The sequence below is a fragment of the Panthera uncia genome, chromosome X (assembly GCF_023721935.1).
Source record: "Panthera uncia isolate 11264 chromosome X, Puncia_PCG_1.0, whole genome shotgun sequence".
In the NCBI taxonomy this organism is placed as follows: Eukaryota; Metazoa; Chordata; class Mammalia; order Carnivora; family Felidae; genus Panthera; species Panthera uncia.
The window spans coordinates 95,734,156-95,742,245 of record NC_064817.1 but is presented as its reverse complement, the minus strand read 5'-3'; positions in this window follow the sequence as shown (position 1 = coordinate 95,742,245).

The window sequence follows — 8,090 nt, the reverse complement described above, 5'->3', positions numbered from 1 at the left end:
AAGAGACAATCTTTTCCCCATTGTGTATTCTTAGCACTCTTGTCAACAATCAGCTAACTATATATACATGGACTTATTTCTGAGCCCTCTGTTCTGTTCCATTGGTCAATATTCCTGTCTTTATGCAGCATCGTATCATTTTGAGTATCATAACATTGTAATATATTTGGAATCAGAAAATGTCATACCTTGAGCTTTGTTCTTTTCTCAAAACTGAGTTGGCAATTTGTGGCTCAAAATGAATTTTGGAATTAGTATTTCTATTTCCATGGGAAAAAAGGCATTGGGCTGCACTAAATCTGTGTTACCACATTGGATACTATGAACATTTAACCAATATTGTGTCTTCCCGCCCATGAACATGGAGTGTCTTTCCATTTGTGTCTTGTTAAATTTCTTTCATCAATGTTTTGTCATTTTCAAAGGACAAGTCTCTCATCTTCTTAAGTTTATTCTTTTGTATTTTATTCTTTTAGTGATACTGTAAACAGGACTATTTTCCTAATTTCTTTTTCACTTTGTTGCTAGTATATAGAAACAAAACTGATTTTTGTATGTTGAGTTTGTATCTTACAACTTTATTGAAATCCTTTATTAGTTATATTTTTAACTCTTTAGAATTTTCTATATAAAAGAATATGTTACCTGAAAATAGGGGCACTTGTACTTCCTTTAAATTTAATGCCTTTTATTTCTCTGGCTAAGAATTCTAATGCTATGTTAAATGAAGAGCAAGAGTAGATATCCTTGATTTGTTCCTGATCTTAGAATAAAAGCTTTCAATCTTTACCTTGAGTTAAAGATCGATATATATGGCCTTTATTGTGTTAAGGTAATTTCCTTCTAATCCTAGTTCATTGAGGGTTTTTATAATAAAGTGGTGTTGAATGTTGTCCAACACTTTCTCTACATTTGTTGAGATGATCATGTGATTTTTTATCCTTTATTCTGTTAATGTTGTGTGTCAAATTAATTGAATTTCATATGTTGAACCATCTTTATGTCCCAGAAATAAATCTCAATTGGTAATGACATATAATCTTTTTAATGTGTTATAGGACTTAGTTTGCTCATTTTTTTCGAGGAGTTTTTCATTTATAACCATCAAGGACACTTGCCCTTAGTTGTCTTTCTTTTTTTGAATCATTTTTTATGGACCTTAGATTTATTTTCTTGTAGTGACTTTGTCTTTAGCATCAGGGTAGCACTGGACTCATAAAATGAGTTTGGAAGTATTCCACCTTTCCTTAAAATTTTTTAGAAGATTTTGCAAAAGATTGGTATTAATTTTTCTTCAAATGTTTGGTATGAATTCAACAGTGAAACCATCTGATCCTGTGCTGTTATTTGCTGGTAGGTGTTTGATTACAGATTCAATCTCAATACTGATTATAGGTCTGTTCAGATTTTCTTCTATTATTTTTTTCCATTTTCTATTTTGTTTATTTTTATTCTAATCTTTGTTATTTCATCCCTTCTGATAACTTTGGGCTTAGTTTTTCTTTTCCAACATCCTTAATGAGCAAAGTAAGGTTGTTTTATGAGATCTTTCTTCTATTTTAATGTAGGTTTTTATAACTATCCACTTCCCTCTTAGAACTGCTTTATCTGCATCTCCCATGTTTTGGTATGTTGTGTTTTATTTTTATTTGTTTTGAGGTATTTTATAATTTCTTCCTTGATTCCTCTTTGAACTGTTGTGTTATTACACAATAGTTGTTCAAGAATGTGATGTTTAATTGCCACATATTTGTAACTTTTTCAGTTTTCACTCTACCAGTTAGTAGTTTCATTACATTGTGGTTAGAAATGGTAGTTTGTATGATTTCAGTCTTTTTAAATTTCTTTTTATTTTATTATTTTTTAAAAGTATCTCTACAACCAATTTGTGGCTCAAACTCCCAACCCTGGGATCAAGAGTTGCATGCTCTATTGACTGAGCCAGCCAGGTGCCCTTTAAATATCTAAGAATTGTTTTATGATATAACATGTGATCTATCTTGGGGAAAGATCCATGTTCACTTGAGAAGAATGTGTATTCAATGGAATCTACTAAACCAATGTATCACTTCTATTCTCACACTGGTGAGTAGACCGTGCTAGCCTTTTTAGAACTCCAAGACCGGCAAAACAGAAGCAATCATCTGAGAAACCCCTCAGAAAAGATGGAACATGAGATGCATGAGTCAACCCCTTCCCTCACATTTATGAAGCTTGGACAAGTATAAGAATGACAGCTGATTACTCATAAAAAACATAGAAGCCAGAATAAAATGGGCTGACATATTTAAAGTGCTAGAAGGCAAGAAAAAAAAATCATTTAAAAAATTTTCACCGTAACTAAATCTCCATCAAAAAATATAGTTCAAAATGAAGGGAAATAGACATTTTTTAAAAAGCTGAAAAAATTAATCCCAAGAAGAATTACACTAATAGAAATGCTAAAGGAGAATAGAGAGCACAAGACCCAAGTAAATATGTGGTTGAATATTAAACAATTTTTATTATCTTTATTGTATGTACATACTTCTATTTCTTTCAAAATTTTGTGTTTTTGGAAAGAAAAATGGAAATAAGTCACTGTGGGGTTTATAACAAGAACACAAAAGGTAGGAGAATTATGGTGTCATTATGTAGTTATATTGTTCACAAGATAGTATAAAATAATTCAAAGGCAAACGATGAGATGTTAAAGACTCATGTTACAATTTTTAGAATAACACCTGAAAAATATCATGTAAAGCTATAGCAGAAACCTTAGGAGTTAAAAAAAAAACTATATATATTTTAAAATGCTTGATTAATCCAAAAATGATAAGAAAAGATAAAAGTAACAGAGACCATATGCTGAAAACATAAAATACCTACCAACAGGGCTCATTTAAATATGACTATATCAATAACTTCATTAAATATAAATTGAGTAATCATTCTAATTTAGAAATAGAAAGTTTGGTCAAAAAACAATAAACCTACTTTAAGTATTAAGACACAGATGGATAGACCCAGAAAATACTAATAATAAGAAAGTTGAAAGAACTACTTTACAATCAGGCAGAGTAGACTTTAAGATAAGGTATATCACCAAATATAAAGAAAACTTTATAAGTACAAAAGGGATAATTAATCAAGAAGAGAAAACAGGGGTGCCTGGATGGCTTAGTCAGTTAAGCAGCTGGCTCATCATTTCCCCTCAGGTCATGATCTCATGGTTTGTGGATTCAAGCCCTGCGTTGGGCTGCACACAACAACGTGGAGCCTATTTGGGATTTTCTCTCTCCCTCTCTCCCTATCCCTCCCCCACTTTCGCTGTCTCTCTCTTTCAAAATGAATAAAACTTTAAAAAGTATTTAATAAACAAAAATAAAAAAGAAGAGAAAAAAATCCTGAATCTGTATTCTGATTTTTTTTTAAATTGAAAATGTATAAAGCAAAAACTGACAGAACTAAAGGGAGAAACAAGTAAATCCACAACAAAGTCAGAAACTTTAAACCTCATTACTTGTTAATTTATAGAATGAGTGGTCCAAAAAGAGTAGGTATGTGGAAGAGTAGAAAGGTCCCGAAAAATTGAAATTAACTAATTAATAGGTATGAAGCACTATATTACATCTGCAGAACATGCTTATTTCAAAACTATCAAAAAATTTAAATCATATCACATAAATTGACCATAATTGAATGATATTTGAAATCAATAGAAATAAGATACCTAGAAAGTAACCAAATATTTGGCAAGTACCTTTATGAATATTACATGAATCATAATAGTAAATCAAACAAACTTAGGGAAAAAATCATACTGAATGATAATGAAAGCATAACATAATAAGACTCATTGGATGCAGGCCCAGGTAATTTTAAACAGGTGCAGACAGTTTTCTTGGTGGATACCATCAAACATTAAAGTAAGAAATAACACCAATCTTGCACAAACATTTTTACAAAATAGAAAAAAGAAAACATGTCACAATTGACTGTATGAGAAAATATAATCTTTATACAAAAGCCTGAGAAGAACATTACAAGAAAATAAACTTAGAGTTAAAAATTACTCAGAAACATAGAATCAAAATTCCTTGCAAAATCATTATAGACCTAAATCCATCAATAATGATAAAGGAAAACAGATTATAACAAAGTAGAGTTTGTATCATGAATGTGAGGTTGGCTTAAAATTCGACAATCCATTTAAATGACTCTAAATCCATTTTAAAAGTAAGAAGTAAAAATAATGAATCTTAATAGAGATAGAATTTTTTTATAAATTCAACACTGAATCCTAATAAATATTTTCAGCACATTATAAATAGAAGGCACCCCCAGTCTGTTAAAATGCTTCTAGCAAAGACTTAAAGCTAACAAGACACTATTATAATATCAAACAGCCCGTAAAACAGGAAAAATCTAAGGATGTTTGGTCTCATTATTTTGAATCAACATTATAGCCAAGGTCTTAACCAGTGTAACAAGACAAGAAAAATAATTAGCAGGCAAAAATATTAGATAAGAAGTAAAACTATTTTTATTTGCAGATAACACGGTTATGTGCTTTAAAAACTATATTTGAAGCTATTAATAAAAAATTAGAACTGTAAGTATATTTAAGGTAACATGATGTAAGTTAAAATACAAAAAAAGCAATTGTTTTAAAACATAATCTCAATAAAATATTGGAATTTTAACTTCCAAATATCATTAAAATGGCATGCAAGTATTAAATAGGAATAAATTTTATGAAAGTTGCCTAAGACCTCACTACTGAAAACTAGAACATAAAGAATATTAAAGAATGATTAAATAAATGGAAAAATAATTTGTGTGAAATAATTGTGAAAGAATTGATATTGTTAAGATACTGAAGAAACTGACAAGCTGATTCTACAATTTATACAATACAACTTTTTGAACACTCCTTTTCAAGAAGGAGAGTGATGCTGTGAGACATTTACTACCAAATATCAAAACTTACAAAAATGCAGCGTGTCTGGGTGGCTCAATTGGCTAAGCATCCAACTCTTGATCTCAGCTCAGGCCATGGTCTCACAGTTCATGAGTTCAAGCCCCGCACTGGGCTCTATGCTGATGGCACGCAGCCTGTTTGGGACTCTGTCTCTCCCTCTCCCTCTCTGCCCCTCCAAAGTTCATGCTCTCTCTCTCTTTCAAAATAAATAAATAAACTTAAAAAAAACTTACAAAAATGCTTACCTAGTGATGGTATTAATCTAAGGACAGATGAATCAATGAATGGAATAAAATCAAGAATTTAGAAATGGATCTAATTTTATATGTCATTTGGTTTTCCCCAAACCTATCTCTACAATTTAATAGGGAATAGAAACTCTTATCAACAAATGATACTGGAAGAACTGGTATCAATATGGTAAAAAAGTATAAACTTGGATCCTATTTTATGTCCTACACATTTCATTTCAGTTGTATCATAAACATAAATGTAAAATCTGAATTTATATACCAGCTAGATGAACACATGGAAGATATCTTTGCAAGTGATAAATATGAAATAAAAATAACCTATGGATTTTTCTCAGGTACAAGCTGAATCTGTCCCAAGCAGACATACAATATAATAAATGATGAAAAAAGTTCATCAGACTGAAGAGAAATTATATACATGATGAAAAATTGGAACTTCAGGAAAGACAAAATAAATAAATACACTGGTCCAGTTAACAAATGGACTAACACTAGAACAAAAAGGCAAAGATTGTCACATTAGATTTAAAATAAAGAATAAACTATATGGTTTTTAGTGGAAACAATTTAATAAAAAAGGCACAGAGTGACTGCAAAAATGTAGGGAAAGGTATAAAAATTGAATATGAAGCATATTAAAACTACTGGGCCTACAAAGTAAAAAGTGACAAACTAAACGGAGAAATAGCAAAATCAACTTTCATAAATAGAGAATTAACTTCCCTCTCAGTACTTGATAGAACATGTAGAAACTAAATCAATGGAGTTACGAAAGACTTGATCCAATCAACACTGAAAGAATGCTAATAACCAACAACTGCAGCATTTATGTGCAAGAGTTCAGGGAACATTCAAGAAATAAGATACATTGGGCCATAAGAAGAAAATCTTCAACCAACTTAACATAATTGAAACCATACAATAATAGCATATTAGTTTCCTAGGCCAGCTGTAACAAAGTGCCATAAAACAGGTAACTTAAAACAACAGAAATGTATTGTCTCAGTTCTGGAGGCTAGAAGTCTGAAACCAATATGTTACCAGAGCCAATCTGCCTCTGAAACCTGTAGGAGAACCCTTTCTTGCTTTAGCCCCTTTCAATGCCCTAATTACCAACATAAAGAAATGGTATCATGCTTTATGCATACAACATCTTCAACTGCATATATGCACATTTAGGAGTAATATAAATTATTAATTGCTGCAAAGTGTTTCTCAGCTGCACTGTACAATGGGTACAAAAATCATGTAGATTTGCACATTCTCCATATACAAGATTTGGAACACAAAGAGAAGGAACAAAAAGGATGCTTGAAACTACTAGGAAGCAATACTTCCTTAAGTAAAAATCTATTGGATTCATGTTGTCTGAGGCAAAAGATAGAACTAGTTAATTAATTTGTGTTTCTTGTCACATAGGGTATTCAAATGTTTCTCACACTTTGAAGCAGTATCCGTATCCAACTCATAAAACTCCTTGCTATTTGGATACATGTTGACACAGAGCAAGACAGGTTGGAAAATGGGTCTTTTTCTTGGATCCAAATAATGTTAGTCACATTAGAACTTATGGTTATGCTTACGGATACATGTCTGAGTGGCAGATGCTAAGTGACAGAAGTTGCTGTATGTTCTTTTTTTTTCTTTAGAAGTTGCTATATGTTTTTTTAATAAATTTACCTGTCTTTTGTGTTTGTAATGTGGAATCATCTAAAGCATGGAGCCCAGAGAGGTACCTCTTTTGCTGTATTTTAAATGTGGTTTTGACTACATGAATATAGTAGCTAGAGTAGAGTATGAGTTAATCTTCATGGAAAAACCCCAGTGAGGATCTATCCTGAAGTCAGTATGTAGAGGGAGTATATAGGTATTAATGTGAATGACTATAATAAAATTGTGCCAGTCTCCACTATTATCACATTCTGTCCAACTGATCCAGAGAGATGAAAAGTGAGGCTATAAGGATATTAATTTTAATGACCATCTATGGAAAACTGACCAGTCTCCACACTCATTCTATCCTGCCTTACTCCTCCATGCAGAGAAATGGAAAGGCCATTTCCCTGCCTCCTGCCCCATGTTCAAAATGTGTGTGTGTGTGCACGCACACACACACACTCCAAAACTGGAGCATTTAACTCCATGAGTAGTTAGACCTTCACTTATTGAATTTGACATGTGAATTAAAGCATTCCCCAGTCAGGCATCTCCGGACACCAAGTCTAATATTCTCATGCTGCATAGAGATCTCTAAAAATGAAGCTTGCCGTTAAAAATGTTCAGCCATGTCCCCAGAAACAAAACATCTATTTAGGCTTCACAATCATGTGAGCAGTTTATCAGGAAAAACACCTTCCTACACAATAGCAGAGAAAACCAATTTCAACCTACCTACAATAATCAACCAAACACTTCATTCTGAAGTATATGAGCAGGCGACTAAGATTTAACACATACAATAAAAATCAACAGAATAAAATAGTAAGCTTAAAAACAATGGCAGAATATTGATCCCAGGATAAATACAGTTCAGGAATGAGAAGAAACATTTAAAAATAATTTAATTAATATCCTCAAATAAATATGAGAACATCATATACTGCTAGTGGGAATGTAAAATGGTATAGTCACTTGGGAAAACAGTTTGACAGTTTCTTAAATAACTGAACATGCAACTACCACACAAGCTATCAATTGCACTCCTGGGGATTTATATCAGAGAAATAAAAATTTATATTCATACAAACACGAATACATGAATGTTTATACTAGCTTTATTAGTAACAGCCCAAGGCTGGAAACAATTCTAATATTCTTCAATGGATGATTGGTTAAATAGTGATACATCCATACGATGGAATATGACTCAGCAA